At 40.7% G+C, this 18,480-nt stretch overlaps 1 non-coding gene across 1 annotated transcript; it reads right to left on the bottom strand.

Moving 5' to 3' along the window:
* Positions 1-9,439: 9,439 nt before the first annotated feature.
* Positions 9,440-9,546, bottom strand: LOC120264205. Its single transcript, XR_005537374.1, has one exon. It is a non-coding gene; the product is annotated as a small nucleolar RNA R71 (small nucleolar RNA).
* Between the last annotated feature and the right edge of the window lie 8,934 nt (positions 9,547-18,480).

Below are 18,480 nucleotides of genomic sequence, written 5' to 3'. Positions count from 1 at the left end.
GGTGAGTACAATTGTTTCCTCAATGTGATCATTAAAGTAGGTCTTACATTATAATGATTTGAGTAGCTTAGTTATTTATTTAATTTTTTTCAATTGTTCTCCTGTGCTTGATAATGTTATATGTGATCAATTTAGTCATTGTGGCACATATGAAGTTTTGGTAATAAGTTCATGAGAATATCGTCACTACACAAGCATGTGATAGATCCTTGTGTTGTTTGGGTACTCTGTGATAGTTTTGCTGATTTGAGAAAAGTGGCTGAATCACAGTGGGATTTCACTGATCCTAACTGTCTGATAGTTATTTTGAGCAAACTATATATTCACAGCAATGTCCTCTAGGTGGTAATATCAGAGATCTTGTGAACTGATCCTGAGAATTGTATCTAGTTTATGATTTTCTCAAAGGGTTCATTATCCAGTGTCTAGAACCCGGTAACCTCCTTTTATGAGGACTAATAGGTTTGATTCCTTTCAATAGGGGCATATGATTGATGCAGCTAAGGTTTTGGAAGCTATTTTCAAATGTTTCAATCGCTCTTTCACATCTTCTGTTGAATCCGATTCTGAATTAGTCAAAACCATCTGGACTGGTTCATGGGAATGTGAAGATGACTCGTGTCTGGCACATAATTTGTTTGGATTGAAGGCATATGAACTTATGATTTGTTTGTTCCATGGAATCTAGGCATAGCAAGTACAGTTCATTTTTCTACCACATCAATGGAAGTTCACTCCGAAAAATGAAGACATGTCTCACATATTTGTAAACTTGATAAATAAAGTTTTGTTTCTCCTTACTACGATCTTTGTCTCCATTATCAAATGTTATTAATCTTTTGTGACACTTAAATGATAAGTTGCTTACTCTCTATTCTCCTTTAGAACCTACATGCTGAAAGCCCTTTTCATGAACTTCTAAGTTTGTGGAGAGGAATCACCAGTTTACATGTGATGTGGATGCTGGTGATTGTGGAATTATGAACTACATAACTCGAAGTCTTTCTATTTCACCTCATATCTTCATAGTTGGTAAATATATTACTGAGTTATCTCCAATGTATGCATTTTGATAGTAATTATCTTATAAAGGAACTTCATTTGTTTATCTTATTTGTCAGTCTTGGGTGGCAGAATACTACAGAAAACACACATGATATATCAGCAACATTAGAGGCCATATCAACTGATTTGGAAATTGGTGGGTTGTATAATGGTCTAAATAAAGGAAACAAGCATACACCTGTTTCAGTGGTATGTTGATAGATTAAGATGATTATGAGAAAGTTTAAATCTAGATTTACAAAAATTAAGTTAATTTCAAGTTTCATAAATGAGTTTGGCTTGATCATTGTTTAGGTTATTTCTTAAGAGTTACTTTTAAAATTTCATTTTATATATTTATCTGCTCGATAAGGGATGTCATTGTTGCGTCAAAAACTCTCTGTAACTGTGCCAACTTTATTTAAAACCCTCACAAGCTCATCTAAGCTGTTGCCTTTTAGTCTTGCCATCGTCTTGGCTGCTAAAGGAAATGCAGAACATCTTTATTATGCTGTTGTACTCTAGTTTAACTGCTTTTGGACTAGTTGACAATGATTGATATTAGTCATGGTTAAGATAATGGTCAACTCAAAACTAGCCTATTAACTTAAGTATGAATAGAATACAATTTTTTGGATTGAATTTTACAACATCAGTGCCACGGTTACTGTAGTCAACCCTAAAGATGAATCATACATTCCATTTACATAAACTGATCTTCCTATCATTAGCATCAACAAAAATTTGTCAAGTTAGCTTTGAAGGTTAACGTTGAGGAATAGTGCAAATCAGGGTAGAAAATTAAAAACATCGCGCAATAGCGGTCAAACACATGCATGGAAGTTTTTATAAAGATTTATGACCTTACTCTTTGAATTGATGTTAGCGCCAGACAAGATGTTTTAATGGCTAGGATACTTGCAATGGATGCTTAGTTATAAAAGATTAGTTCTTAATTCCTAGGATACTTGCAATGGATACATAGTTTTAAAAGGTTACTTTATTTTTATTTTATTTTTATTTTTATATGCTGGATACTTCTTTTGGTCTTGGGTCTTGAATATAAAATTTACACAAAATAGCGATTTGGACATTTTTGTGATTTAGTTCGCTTAATATCTTCATGTGGCTGCTTATTATTCATTGATTATCAAATATGCAGGTTTGCTATTATGCCCATCATTATCACTGCTTTGCATACAACTCTAAAGATAGGAAGTGGTTCAGATATGATAACCAACATGTGAAGGTAAAATTGGCCCCTTTAGTTGATTGCACACCTCACATTTTCTTTTAATTCAACCTCAAGTATAACACCTGGGTTGCCAATTGCAGGTTATTAGTGAGTGGGATGAAGTTCTTGATGTGTGTGTATAAAAGGTTAATTGAAACCTCAAGTCCTTTTCTATGAATCTGTGAGTTAGTTCTCTTTGGTAAAGCGCAGCGTATGCAAGTTGACTTGTGATCAAGATCCTTTCCATTTTGAGTGATCTGTGTGGTTGATGTTCAAATTTTAAACGTTGTCAATACAACTATTGATACTTATCTAAACAACAATAATAGTCAGATTCCCATTATAGAGAACCAAGCATGAGGGGCTCTTACCTGTGCGTATTGATATGTTACAAAATTTTATCCTTACGCAATGTTCAGGTGCTTATTAGTCTGATTGAAATTTTGGAATTCAGTAATAATGGTGGAAACTTGTCTAGTGTTATGCTCTATAATTCTCTTGTTGAAAGTCTCACTAGTGGACTAGAGAAGTAGAATATTTGAGATGAAGCTGATTGGATGAGTCATCCTCACGCCATCACAAATCTTTTTCCATAAGTCAACTCATCTGAAACTTGAAATGAAGAGTTAGCCTTCTCAGATAGAAGTCTAGTGAATGAAAAGATGGAAAAGGGACAACTTGTTTTACATGAATTAGTTTTGTTATGTAGAGTTGACATTATCCTGAGCAGGATATTTTGAGAAATTATGTTGACTTTAGACTTGATAGTTCTTCTGGTTCAAATATTATCATCCCCAATGGCTTAGAATGCTAGTTAATATTCGATGTTGACAAGATTATTTTTTAGCCTTAACCTTCAAATGGGATATCTATCCTTATTCACTAGAACCAATTTTGGAAGGGAGACATCAAAACAGGGCATGGTCTTCTCATTTTAGAAATGAAACTTCTTGAACATTAATGGTAATTGTATGATGCTATTGTCTGCAGTATTTTAGTTCAGTTTATAATTACCATATGTGTATAAACTCTTTGTTCTTGTATCCCAACCGAGTGATAGCCATGGTAATCATCAAACTCACTAAACTCGATCATATGCAAATAATCATAATAGAGTAAAATTACCAAACTACCCTTAGTGCTTTACAAGATTAGTTTGATTGCCTTGGTCTAGGTCTTTTAATCTCACCTACCTATGATCGCATAAGATATATACCAACTCGTTTACTTCTGAGAGAATGAATTTTTTCTTGATGATCACTTACAACTGCTAGTTGTTTGACATAGTTGTACTTTGAGATTAACCCTGCTAAAAGGTAAATTGAGCCTTACTATTCTATTACGAAGACTAGATGTCACAAGCACATCGTGATCATGATACTTTAGGTCTAAGACCCATTCATAAGATCATAACCAACTATTCCAATCATTGACTGTCAAAAAGTAAAACCCATGTGATTGGATTATTATGAGTTATGTTCAAATACACCAATTCCATTGGTGTATTTATGACATATGCTCCCACTATCTCATAGTGTTCAACTAGCACTCTTTGTCAAAACATATGTCATACAAATCCTTATTAATCTTTAATGCCCAATTAAAGATTTTCTAATTTGTGAAATATGTAAGTGTATAAGTACTAAGACCTTCTATTATCCCATAAAGGGTAGAATGTTTAACTTAATACACAAGGACAATAGTGTTCAAAACTAATTAAATTACCATCAAAAGATTTATATGAACATTAAAATGAATAACTATTAATAATAATAAGAATGTATAATACATATGAAATGCTCTAATACAAGTATATATCCTCATTAGCATTCGAGGGCATAGTCCTAACAATATATTCCCATCCTTTTTGGGGATCCATCTTTGTATGCTGTGATGGAGCAATTGGGGCATATACCTCACATATGAAAATTCTAAGATGGGAAATATTTGGGTCATGATGAAAAGACAATTGTAATAGGGAAAATTTATCATAATTTATTTGCATCAATAGTATAAGATTTACTGCATATAAAATAACAAATCCCCATACTAAAATGGGGAATTTTATTCTCATTTATAATTGTTTAGTTATTATTTAGAGATATTTAATAAATAAATTTTCCAAACCTTTTTTTAGAATAACATGAGCAACATGCTTTTCATTTATTATTTCAATAGACTTACAATAATCATTCAAAGTTTGAGATGTAAATTTAATGGCATTATCATGATGTATTGTTTTGATTTCATAATATGAAATTTATGCTTTAGAAAAATTATTTGAGCAAGCAATCTAGTGAAATCTAGGTTACAAGGTAATAATGAGCACATATGTAACCATCTCGTAGATGTACCTATTAAAACCATATAATATTTAAATGATTAACTCAAAGGATAAATGGGTCCATATATATCAACTTGATTATATTCCAAAAATGTAGTGTGCAGACTTTTTTTTTTTGGGTTTATAGAGAATAAGGAACACATGTGATTCTTTTAAATTAGAATGACGTATTTCTTTAATAGATGTTGATATGAATTTTCAATGGTGTTTCTCATCATAATTGATCTAGAATGACCTAATAGGTCATCCCAAATAATAAAAATATTCATATCAATGAACTTCTAGTTTACTATAGCATTTGTTTTAACCATTGTATTGTACAAACAAGAAAAAAAAGCTAGTAATCTTACACATTTCTTTCCTAATATAATTATAATAATATAAAGATGTTCAATGTTTTTTATTGCTTTTAACCTCAATAAGGTATCCATTTCAATGAATATCTTTTAAACAATACAAAGAAAGATGCAATTTGCAAGGTAGATTTGATATGGGAAAATATCCTTGCCTATCATATGTGTGATACATATATTTTGGCATGGTTTCTCACTACTATGCCAAACTTAGTCATGGTTTTGGCACAATATTTTAGTACAATTGAGGTGTTCTCCGCAAGTGCACGGGTCGCACACAAGTAGTAAAGTGGTACCTCGTGAGGGGTAGGGTTGTCGAACAACAAGGATTGGACTAAAAGTACTAATTGATATTCTAATCTCTAACCGGTAAATAATGGTTGGTAACTAGATTTTAAAGGAAGGAAGGATGACAGGTAAGGGCTGAAATTAGACTAGGTGAGAGATGCAAAGATAGAGCAGGTGGAATTATAGAATCTAATAATTCAACAACAAGAGAGCAATGCCCCAGAATGATTCCTATGAGCTATCGTATGCCAACTGACCTTTAATGCCTACCAGGTACATTCTATGGTTCTTGTGTGTGCTCAAAAGCAGTGTTGCATCTATGGTTCTCAAATACACTAAGTTTTGCTAGGGTAACTGTGCATCTCAAACACGTCAAGTTTTGCAATTACAATAAGCAATCACAACTATGGTCATCCAAACACCAAGTTTTACCAAAGTAGCTGTGTACATCAAACACATCAAGTTATGCAAACACATCATTAAACACAAGAAACCAAAAGAACTCCGTAGATCATTAGAAGAAAGCATTCAAAACATAAAAAGCATCAAAGTTCAACATCCCAAGCCACCATGGATTGTTAGCCCCTGACGGATGGGTACAACATGGAGAAAACAACTACAGATTTAAAGAAAGAAGATGAGACTACCTTCTCTTCAAGATCACCACCAATGTTGAGCTCCAATGCTAGCCTTACTTCTCTTGTGCCTCCACTACTTGCGCTCTAGCACCAAAGTTAAGTCCGGCCCCAGAAATGTGAAGGGGAATACCATGGCAGCCGCCCCCAAGAAGAAGGAGAAAGGGCGAAGAGAATCCTTTACTCAGAATGCCCTAGATCTGACATAAAATGTGGATTCTAGGCGCGACACGCCCAGAACATGGGGGTGTCAATCCCCCGAAAATCATTGAAAGCAGAATCACCGAAAAGCTGATTTTTAGGCATGACACACCCTGCGACACGAGGGTGTTAGGCTCAACATGATCATCCTAGGAGCACACAGACCGTGTCCCTTCTCAATACTTGTGCTATAGTGATTTACTGTGATAAATTACTAAAGCAACTCAGCTACAGTGATTTTACTACAGTGCTCATCTTCATAAATCGCCTGGAATAATCAGTGGAACACGCATGGTCGTGTCGAGACCGTGTCAGGCCTGAGAGCACTGTACATTCTCATCTTTTCTCACTGTAATTATGCCGAATCCTACTCTTTTGCACAAGGACCTGTTTTTCTGCACAAATACACTATAATACCCAAAGTAGCACCGAATCATAATAAATAAACGCTTTAAGACAAGATAAATAAATGAAAAGGGTATGGAAATATATATATGAAATGCACTCATCAAATACCCCACACTTGAACATTTTCTTGTCCTCAACCAAAACACTTCAACACTTAAAAAGAAGATATGTGCATGACCTTTGATCTCAGTAATATAGGAATTTCAAAAGTGTAATAGGAAACCAGTTGTTAGTGTGTGTTCTGATGATAAAAAATGATAAGTTTCACTCTCACCTTGTACTCCCGAGTGCGTGTGTGATTAACGTAATTTATGTGCCCATGTAATGTTGGATCAACTTAGCTAACAATGACCTTATTTCACAATATATTAAATTGGTAGTAGCTTCATACACCCAAGAGGTAGCCCTTTCTCTTGGTAGGTGATAAGTGCTTGTGCGAAAAGAATGCGAAGCGCTCTTTCCTGATGATGGGCATTACTTTTGTCAGGTTTTAGCGGTAATACGTGTGTATTTGTGTACTTTTATGCAGGTTGGGTTGTGAGGCCGATTATTTGTGAAAGAAGCCATTGTAGATCATTTTACGCATTATTTGGAGGAGATCTTGAGAAAGCTCAAACGCGGAGACATGAGTCGGGTTTAGAATGCTAGAATGTATGCCAACCTCCTTGTATTCGAGCTAAAGCAATGATTCGGAGGGGCACGAAGGCAGTTACATCCCAGTATTCTAGCTTGTGCATATTTAGCAAGATCTCAACCAACGTGACCGTTTATTAAAGAACCAAGATGATCTACAATGTGAACGTGTGCCCGTTTACGTTACCTCGATGAAAGCATGGATTCGGGAGTATTTCGGGTCGTCACTGTAGCAGGTACTGTTCATAGCCAGCCGAAGAAGGAGCAAAACAGAGGAGCCACACGGGCGTGTGGAAATTCCACACGTCCGTGCGTTAATTCCACAGTCCCATGTGGAATATCCATAGGGGCGTGTGGAATCCCGATTCCAGTCCTATTTAAGGCTAATTTCAGCCCCGATTTCAACATTCTTTTCTCCATCTTTTTCCCAACTTGAGAGAGGGCTGGCTAGGGTTTGGAGAGGTATTAGCTAGGGATTTGGAGATGTTCTACGGCTCCGACATCATCATCTCTTTGGAAGAAGGTTGGTAAGGGAGCCTCTGTTGGATTAATTTGGTGAGGCGTATCTTATACCGGACAAGGGGATCTTGCGATGAGTAGAGGACTCTCCAGAAGACCATCGCCACGACTATCGAGGGGGTTTTTTCCTATGGATTGCTTTCTTTTACATTTGATTTCATTATCGTTTGTATTGTGGTCCATGGAGAGCTAAACCCCTAGTGGGTACTTGGGTATTTGTGAACCCTAGGATGTATTAGTTTCATTGAATATCTTTATTATGCTTTCAATTAATTGATGGCTTTGTGAGTTCCAATCTTGAATGTTTGATTGTTGAATACTCCCTTAGAGTGACACTAAGGTTGAGAGTTCATGTGGTAACCCTCGTGAGTGAGTGACACACCACGAGAGTTAGACAAATCTTGATTGGAGAGGGTTGAGAGGGTGAGTCGAGAGGTACAGGAGCATCCCCTTTTCCCTCCAGTGTTATAGATTCTACCTCTGTTCCTCGAGTTCTTTGCGGCCATAACAGAGCGAATGAGCTAAAGGATGACCCTCCGCTGGGGCTTAGTTGCGAGTGCAACGGAGTGAAGCGTTGAGGTGATTTTAGCATCTAGGGCTTAATTGTGGTTAGGGACCTTTCTTCTTTACCAAAGGGTTAGGTCTACAATTAGGAAGAGATTTATCACTTGGAATCCCCAGAGCTCAATGCAATCTTTCTTACAAGTGCGAGGTTAAGAGGTTGTTCAATCTCTCCTTCGGGACATGTAGAGGATTAGGCTTGGTTAACCCTATATTCGGGACCATGCATCAAAAGGATGTCCCTGACTCACCATTGCATTAGTTAAGAAGCATAATAGAGAGTTCTTGCACTTGAAACGATTTTTCTAGGTGGATCGATACCCGGGTACCCCATCTTTATTGATTGCCTTACCTTCTCCTTTACTTTTGCTCTCTTTCAGGTTGCTTTACTTTTAAGAATTGAAACTTGTCACACATTTTACTATTCATCTTTCATATAGTTAAGAAACAAATTAAGTATTTTTATTCCGTTTTCCCTGTGGATATGATACCCGACTCAACTGGGATTTATTACTTTGACAACCCCGTGCACTTGCGGGGAGCATTGTCAAGTTTTTGGAGCTGTTGCCGGGGAAAAGGCGTTTAGAGATACTTTGCACCTTTGTTTCCTTAGCTATTCCTTTATCCATTCTATTTCACATTTTCTTTTCTATCATCGTTCTGATTTATTTTCTTTCCTTTGTGCAGCTTCAGGTTGATGACCCGAGGGAAACCCTTAATATTGATTGAAGGAGATCCCGAGCTTAAAAGAACACTTAGAAGAAAAGGGATAGGACCTGTGGAAGAACAATCTAATCTAGCTGATTTTGAAGTTGATGGGTCAGATAATATGGCAGAACAGAATGAGCAGCAGAGGACACTCTCTGATTATGCTAGACCCTCAGTTTTGGGCAAACAATCGAGTATTGTGCGACCCCCAATTACAGCTCAGAATTTTGAGCTAAAGCCGGCATTCATCCACATGTTGCAGCAATCCGCACAGTTCAATGTTTTGGCCGATGAGGATCCAAACAGTCACATAGAGAACTTTCTCGAGGTGTGTGATACGCTCAAGATAAACGGGGTGACGGATGATGCCATCAAGTTGAGAGCCTTCCCATTTTCCCTAAAAGGGAGAGCAAAGCAGTGGCTACACTCATTACCTAGAGCTTCGATTACTACATGGGAGGAGATGGTAGAAGCTTTTCTAGCCCGTTATTTCCCTCTTGGAAAATCCGCAAAGCTTAGGAATGAGATCTCATCCTTTGTAAAGTCGGAATGGGAGTCTCTATTCGAGACATGGGAAAGGTTCAAGGAGCTCCTGAGAAAGTGCCCACAACACAGATTCCCGGAGTGGATGATTATTCAGACTTTTTACAACGGGTTGAATCCGAGTACAAGACAACTCTTGGATGCGGCAGCAAGAGGTACCTTAGGTAGCAAGACCCCCGATGAAGCCCGTCAACTTATTAAAGAAATGGGTTTAAACAGCTACCAATGGAATGCCAGAGAGAAAAAAAAGGTGGCCGGTCTTCATGAGATAGATGCAGTAACTTCATTGGCGGCGCAAGTGGAAAATTTGAGTATGAAGTTAGATCTTCTAACTTCAAACAGAGTGGCGCCCGTGAGTACTTGCACCGGATGTGGTGGAGGACATGCTCCCTTCGATTGCCCGATCTCTATTGGTGATGCATCTTCGGTTGAGAACGTCAATTTTGTAGGTAATGGCATGAGGACTCAAGGAAACCCATATAGCAATACCTACAATCCAGGTTGGAAGAATCATCCTAATATCTCATGGAGCAACCAAGGTCCACAAAAGGCCATGGGGCCACCGGGTTTCCAACAATAAGCCCCGAACGTGGAAAACAGAGTTTCAGTTTTGGAAACCCGAATGAGTGATTTGGAGAAGGCCTTGACTAGATTTGTGCAATCTTCAGATACAAGGTTTGAATCAGTTGAGATTACACTTCGCAATCACACCACATCTTTGCATAACCTTGAAAATCAGGTGGGGCAGATTACGAAGTCTCTCTTGGAAAGGCCACATGGAAGCTTGCCGAGCAATATCGAGACCAACCCTAGAGAGAATGTGAAAGCGATCACTTTGAGAAGTGGTCATAAGGTTGAAGGTAGGGTTATAGGTGAGAAGCTAAAAGAATACGCACCCGAGGTTATAGAGGTTGAAGAGGGAAAAAGCAAAGAAAAGGAGGTGGCAACTCCACCTTTCAAGCCGAGAATCCCTCATCCCTCTAGATTGAAAAATGACCAAGGGGATGAACAGTACAAGAAGTTTCTGAGTTTGTTTAAGCAACTCCACATCAATATTCCTTTTGTTGAGGCATTAGCTCAAATGCCTAAGTATGCGAAATTCTTGAAAGGCTTGTTGACTAACAAGAGGAAGTTAGAGGAGAGTGCTTCAGTGATTTTAGATGCATCTTGCTCGGCGGTGTTGCAAAAGAACATGCCGAACAAGAAGAAAGACCCGGGAAGCTTCATCATTCCGTGTAATATTGGCAATCTAGGTGAAGAATGGCATTGGCGGATTCAGGGGCTAGCATCAACGTCATGCCATACACTTTCTTTCAAAAGCAAGGCTTGGGCGAGCCTAGTCCCACTTGGATGACTTTGTAATTGGCGGACTGACAAGGTCCCCTTGCGTATATCCCGCAAGTGCACGGGTTTGTCGAAGTAATAATCCCGGGTGAGCGGGTATCGAATCCACAGGGAGTAGGGACTAAAAATACTTAATTCGATTCTTAGCTATGTAAAAGATCAATGATAATGAGTGTGACAATGATTCAATTCTCAACAGTAAAAGCAACAAGTAAGAGAGCAAAAGTAAAGAAGGGGGTAAGGCAACCGATAAAGATGGGGTACCCGGATAATGCTCCAACTAGGATAATTGTTTCAAGTGCAAGAACCCTCTATTATGCTTCCTAATCAATACAATGGTGAGTCGTGGGCATCCTTAATTACATAGTCCCAAATCTAAGGTCAACTATGCCTAACTCTATACATGTCCCGGAGGAGAAATCGAACAATCTTAACACCTCGTACTCGCATAGAGTTGCAATGAGCTCCAGGGATTCCAAGTGATAAATCTCTTCCTTAATATAGACCTAACCCTTTGGTCCAGATGGAAGTTCCCTAACCACAATTGAGCCCTAGATACTAAGATCACCTCAACGCTTCACTCCGTTGCACGTGCAACTAAGCCCCAGCGGAAGTTCATCCCTTAGACCATTCACTCTATTATAGCCGCAAAGAACTCGAGGAACGGAGGTAGAATCTATCACGCCAGAGGGGAAAGGGGACGCTCCTGTACCTCTTGATTCACCCTCTCAACCCTCTCCAACCTAGCTTTGTCTAACGCTTGTGGTGTGTCACTCACTCACAAGGTTACCAACAAGAACTCTCAACCCTAGTGTCACTCTAGGAGAAATGTTCATACTCCACTGTACCTGTGTAAGCGACATCGTACAGGCCTAACCGAATCGCGAACTCAGTGACACTCATGGAGAATGGATGTCCGAATGCTCGAAACTGTATCGCCTCCGTGGTATCAAATCTCCCGTGCATTAAATGAAACTCAAAAGACGCTAAAACCTCTAGCTTCAATGCTCGGTAAGCTGGCTCACTGATCGTCAATAGCCTCCTCCAGCTTCCCACCGCTAGCATCTCCTCAATTTCATTAGTCACCTCATCACCCTGCTGAATATCTTTCAGCACTTACAAAATGTACCGAAACAAGTCCGCCCTCAAACCCGAGTGCTGAAAGTCTCTCGAATCGAGCTTGATGCTCGGGGGTTGAGAATTCCATGTGTAATGGCTCTGGTGGTGTGAGTCTGAGACGCTTCACTTCATTTTTGTTCACGCAAAGGGCCATATCTGTAGTACAAAAGAAGAAAACGATCAAAGAATCTCAAAAGCAATATACTGCAGAATTCCACACGGGCTTGTGGAAATTACCCACGCCCGTGTGGATCTACAGGGCGTTGAAGCTCCCACACGGGTGCACAACAACTCTCAAAATTTGATTTAAAACCAATTCTAAACACTTCCTAAACATATACCATGCATGGAAATTCGCAATCAAAGATATTTAATCTGTGAAAAACAAGAGTTGGCGAAGAAAAGAGGATGAAAAGGTTACCGAAGAAATATTGTGAAAACTCTGAAAACTCTGAAAACTCTGAAAATCGGTATGATATGTGAAGCAAAATCCTCCCTAAACAACGATGAATGGTCGAACAGATGATAAGAATTCATTCTCTGGCGACTGGAGATGAAGAATGAGACGGATCACAAGGGTTTAAAGGAAAAAATCGCGTCTCTTGGAATTCTGTGCATCCACACGGGCGTGTGGAAATTCCCCACGCCCGTGCGCCTCACTTCAAGAGCACCACAGGGGCCTGTGCTCTCTTGGGAAAGCGCATGTTTGACTCTGACCGCTCGTGCACGGGCGTGTGGAAAATACCCACGCCTGGGCATCCCGACCCACGAGGAGAAGGCGTACGCCCCCGTGACTTCTCCGGGTCATCCGAGAAAAAAATACCAAGTGTTATACACGCCCGTGTGGAAAATCCCCATGGGCGTGGACATTCACATGCCCAATTCACAGGGGTAACTGCACGCCCCTGTGTTTTCTCGGGATGGAGAGAACTCCTCTGCGAGGGGTTTCACTGCAGGCGTGCAAAATTACCCATGCCCGTCAAGTGGTTCACAAGGTCGCTCACGGGGCGAGTCCACGCCCTGTGTGCTCGGGAAAAATCCGCCCAACTCGCAGAATTCACACGCCCTGCGCGGAAATTACCCACGGGCGTGTGACGGTCAGATGGTCGTTCACGGGGAAGCCGCAGCCCCCGTGCCTTCTCTGGATGAGTTCGCGGTATACACCCGCAGGGCGTGTGGAAATTCCACACGCCCGTGTGTTTTCTTTGGATTACTTAGAAAAATCTGCGAGGGCTCTGCAGAAAATTTCTAAACATGTTTACACACTCAGAGCCTGCCCTATTATGCAAATTTTACCAGTGAAAAACACGAAATAGAGCTCACACGACCAAACTTCGCCAATTCTACATCAAAACATACGATTAAAAAAAACTCAAAGTTCACAAGGAAATCTCAGCACAAACATCTAATAGATTAAAACACCAATAGATAACAAATAATTAATGCAAACAACTAAACTAAAAGCTAAGAAAAGCAAAGAAACACTTGGGTTGCCTCCCAAGAAGCGCTTGTTTAACGTCACTAAGCTTGGCGTACCTCTTTTTTACCTTATGCAGGCTTGAAAAGAGTATGTTCCTCCCTACTAGACATTGCATAGCTACTTCCCTTAAACCAAAAATTTGCTTGCCGGGGTGGAATATTTGTTGGAGATTCCAACCATTTTACCTTTGGCCTCCAAGGAAACAATTTGGGTTGGGAATTGTCCAAGCTTAGCATAGGTGGATCATTGGATGGTTTCAATCTCCTACCCACATCTTCTCCCCAAACCCAAAATCTCTTTCTTGCAATTTATGAATTGATCAATCCCAAAAAGTAGTGCTTGTTCCATTACCTTAGGATTTATTTCTTCTTGTGTATTTTCAGCTTGAAAGGAACATGACACTAGCAAATCCCCTTGAAAATTTTCTCGCTCACAAGCACAATCTTCATTCACACTGTCCAAAATTTCAAAATGGTATTCAGCTTCTCCCTTTTCATTTTCTACACCAATGTACTCAATTTGCCCAACTTCTTCATTGTTGTTCACTACCACATCATCTCTACAAGGAACTTGAATTGCTTTCTCAAATGCTTATTGTTCCTTGGAGAGTGTGTCAAGTATCCCTCCTAATTGATGCTCAAGGTTTTTAAAGGAGGCTTCATGACATCTTAGTGTGGTCTCCATATTTTGGACGCAGACATCGGATGCTTCAATGAAGTTAGCTAATACTCTTTGCAACTGAAGTGCATCCTCTCCGAGTATCTCACCCGTTTGACATTCCTCTTGAGGTGCCTCCCAATGTTGTTCACCATTATCTCATAATACGTTTGGGTAGCCCACTTCAATTGGATAATATGCGTTGTAACATGGAATATTCTGTTGTTGTGAAGCTAAAATTCTATCAACGTTTTCACTTAGAGCTTCAACCTGCAAATGTAGAGCAATGACTGGGTCAATCATCATTTAAAATCCTTGCAAGAAAAGTAAGACATGACAAAAGAAAACAAATGAGAATGATGGAAGAATAAGAAAGTGTGAAATAATTTTTTTTTTTTTTAGAACAAATCAGAACGGTAATAGAGAAGAGATGTGAAATAGAATGAAGGGTAAATAGCTAAAAAAACAAAGTGCAAAGTATCTCTAAATGCCTAGCTCCCCGGCAACAGCGCTAAAAACTTGACAAGATCCCCTTGCATATATCCCGCAAGTGCACGGGTTTATCGAAGTAATAATCTTGGGTGAGCGGGTATCGAATCCACAGGGAGTAGGGAGTAAAGACACTTAATTCGATTCTTAGCTATGTGGAATATGAACAATGATAAGTGTGACAATGATTCAATTCTCAACAATTAAAAGCAACAAGTAAGAGAGCAAAAGTAAGGAGGATGTAAGGCAATCGATAAAGATGGTGTACTCGGATGATGCTTCACCTTGGATAATCGTTTCAAGTGCAAGAACTCTCTATTATGCTTCCTAATAAATGCAATGGTGAGTCGTGGAAATCCTTACATACATAGTCCCAAATCTAAGGTCAACTATGCCTAACTCTATTCATGTCCCGGAGGAGAGATTAAATAACCTCTCAACCTCGCACTCGAATAAAGTTGCAATGAGCTCTAGGGATTCCAGGTGATAAATCTCTTCCTAATTATAGACCTAACCCTTTGGTCCAGGCGGAAGGTCCCTAACCACAATTAAGCCCTAGATACTAAGATCCCCTCAACGCTTCACTCCGTTGCACGCGCAACTAAGCCCCAGCGGAGATTCATCCCTTAGACCATTCACTCTATTATGGCCGCAAAGAACTCGAGGAACGGAGGTAGAATCTATCACGTCGGAGGGGAAAGGGGACGCTCCTGTACCTCTCGACTCACCCTCTCAACCCTCTCCAACCTAGCTTTGTCTAACGCTCGTGGTGTGTCACTCACTCACAAGGTTACCAACAAGAACTCTCAACCCTAGTGTCACTCTAGGGGAAATGTTCATACAATCAAGCATTCAAGGTTGGAACTCACAATAAACATCAATTTATTGAAAGCATAATAAAGAAGTTCAATGAAACGAATACATCCTAGGGTTCACAATCACCCAAGTACCCACTAGGGGTTTAGCTCTCCATGGAGCTAAGTACAATCAAAGAAATCGAATGTAAAAGCAATGAATCCATAAAGAAACCCCCTCGATGGTCGTGTCGATGGTCTTGTGGAGAGTCCTCTACTCGTCGCAAGGGATCCTTTGTCCGGCCTAGGATACACCTCGCCGGATCGATGCCGATGAAAGCTCTCCCAATAACCTTCTCCCAATAACCTCGCCGGATCGGAGCCGTAGAACCTCTCCAAAACCCTAGCCAATACCCCTCAAAACCCTAGCCGAAGCCCTCTCTCAAGTTGGGGAAAAGATCGAGAAAAGAATACCAAAATCGGGGCTGAATCGGCTTTAAATAGGGCTAGAATCGTCGACTCCACGGGCGTGGACAGTACACGCGCCTGTGCAGAATTTCCACACGGCCGTGGATAATTTCCACACACCCGTGTGGATTCTCTGTTTCTCTGATTTCTCGGCCGGCTGTGAACATTGCTGCTACAGTACATGCTACAGTCGTGCTGCAGTCTTTGACCTGAATAACTTCCCAATTCCATATTTTCATCGGGGTAACGCAAAAGGGCACACATTTACGTCGTGAATCACTTGCTTCTTCAATGATATACATGTTGGTGGAGCTCTCGTTCTTATGTGCATAAATCGGAATGCTCGAGTGTGACTGCCTTTGTGCCCCTCCAAATAGATGTGCTCACTCAAATGTGAGGAGGTTGGCACACACTCGAGCATCTCACACCTGACCTATGTCTTCGTATTTGAACCTTAGCAAGATTTCCTCCAAAATAGGTGCATTATGATCCACATTGGCCTATTTCCTTCATACTCGGCCTCATAACCCTACCTGCATAAAAGTAACATAAAAACACACATATTAGTGTAAAACCTGAGAAAAGTAATGCTCAACATAAGGAATGAACACTTCGCATTCATATCGCACAAGCACTTATCAACCCTCTACTCTCAAGACACTTTGCTCATCATGCTTTCAAGCCATGGGTAAGAGGGCAACTTTCATCTATGAACCCCCGTGAGGTAAGACGAGGTACATCAAGCTTAGTGACGTTAAACAAGTGCTTCTTGGGAGGCAACCCAAGTGTTTACTGTTTTTCCCAGTCATAGTTTAGTTTTGCATGAATAATTTGTTAAGTGTTGGTGTCTTCATGTTTAGATGCATGTGCTGAGTTCATATTGGTGGATTTCTATGTCATCGTGTGTTTTCATGTGGATTTGGCAAAGATTTATTCGTTTGAGCTTGTTTCTATTGTTTTTCGCTGGTAATTGTTGCATAAAAGAGCAGGCTCTGAATGTGTAAATCTGTATAGAAAATTTCTACAGAGCCTGCAAAGTTTGTCAAGTAATCCAGAGAAAACTCACGGGCGTGTGGAATTTCCACACGCCCGTGGGGTTGTATTGCGAGCTCATCTAGAGAAGGCACAGGGGGGTGTACTCGCCCCTGTGAGCGACCTTGCGATTATTGCACGGCTGTGCAGAATTACCGCACGCGCGTCGTTGTTCTGCAGAAACCTGGGAATTTTTCCCGAGAGCACACAGGGGCGTGGACTTGCCCATGTGGGAAACCTTGTGACCAACGCACAGGCGTGGGTATTTTCCGCACGCCCGTGTAGATTTCTGCAGACGATCCCTTCTCCATCCCGAGAGCGCACAGGTGCGTGCGAATGCCCCTGTGAGTTGGGCCTGTGATTGTCCACGGCCGTGCGAAATTTCCGCACGGGCGTACGAAACACTTAGTGATTTTCAATCGGTTGGACAGTGAGCACAGAGGGGCATGCGGCTTCCCCTGTGGGTCGGACGCATGGGCATGGGTAATTTCCACACGCCCGTGCGAGCATTTTTAGAGACAGCAAGAGCTATCCCGAGAGTACACAAGGGCGTGCGTCTGCCCCTGTGGCTCTCCACTGTTGGACACACCGGCGTGTGGAATTTCCGCACGCCCGTGCGGATATAGAGAACTCCAAGGTGCGCGAGTTCTTTTTTAAAGACGACTTGTTTCTCTTCATCTACACCCCCTCCACTATCTTCCGAATACTCTAGCATTGGTTTCCGACCTCATACTGCAGATTTTGGAGGAATTTTACTTGGTTTTCTGGCCTATTCCTATTCTCCTCATCTCAACTCATCGGTAAGCCCCTACTTTTGATTTTCTTTGCCAATTCTTGTTTTTAATCGATGAACTTTCTATGAATGCTTCGTTTTTGCAATTAGAGTGTGAGAGCATTCCTAGAAAGAAATTATAAGAGTTTTAGAGGTGTTTTGTTGGCCTTTTGAGGCATGGCCGTGCGGTTCTTCACGCCCTGTGGATCCACACGGGCGTGCGGAAATTCTCCACGACCGTGTGGATTTCTGCAGCATTATTTATCCAGTTTGTTTGATTGATTCTTTTGAAAATTTACAGGATATGGCACCTAGGTCAAAGAAGCAAGTAGAGAAACGGCCGCGGGAGTCATCCTCCGAGTCTGAGGGCATGAGTTTTGTTATTCCCGAGCATCAGGCTCGTTTTATGCATTTGTTGAGACTTTGGTTCGGACAGACTCGGTATCTGGATAGTAGCATACTCTGAGAGTTACAGTAGGGGGACGAATTTGTTGAAGAGGTCGAGGACCTTATTTCAGTAGGGGGATGGAGTCAGTTGTTGACGACTAGAGAGCCAGCCATCCATGAGCTTACATTGGAGGTGTTGTTGTCATTTGAGTTCGATCGATTGTATGAGAGATTCGACAGTATGGACGCCATCCAATTCAGAGTGCTTGGACATCACTACTGCATGAGAATCACACAGTTCTCAGTCTCGCTTGGGCTATACGAGGAGGCATTCACGGACACTGAGGAGTATTCTCAGCTACCGACTGATTATCCTAGAGCTTTGACCCCTCCGAGAGCCTACCGAGTGCTGTGTGGTCAGGTTCAGTACGAGCCGGGGGTGTCCAAGGCCACGTGCCTTTCCCGAC

Source organism: Dioscorea cayenensis, chromosome 6 (assembly GCF_009730915.1).
Source record: "Dioscorea cayenensis subsp. rotundata cultivar TDr96_F1 chromosome 6, TDr96_F1_v2_PseudoChromosome.rev07_lg8_w22 25.fasta, whole genome shotgun sequence".
Lineage (NCBI taxonomy): Eukaryota > Viridiplantae > Streptophyta > Magnoliopsida > Dioscoreales > Dioscoreaceae > Dioscorea > Dioscorea cayenensis.
This window is presented reverse-complemented; position numbering and strand designations above follow the sequence as displayed.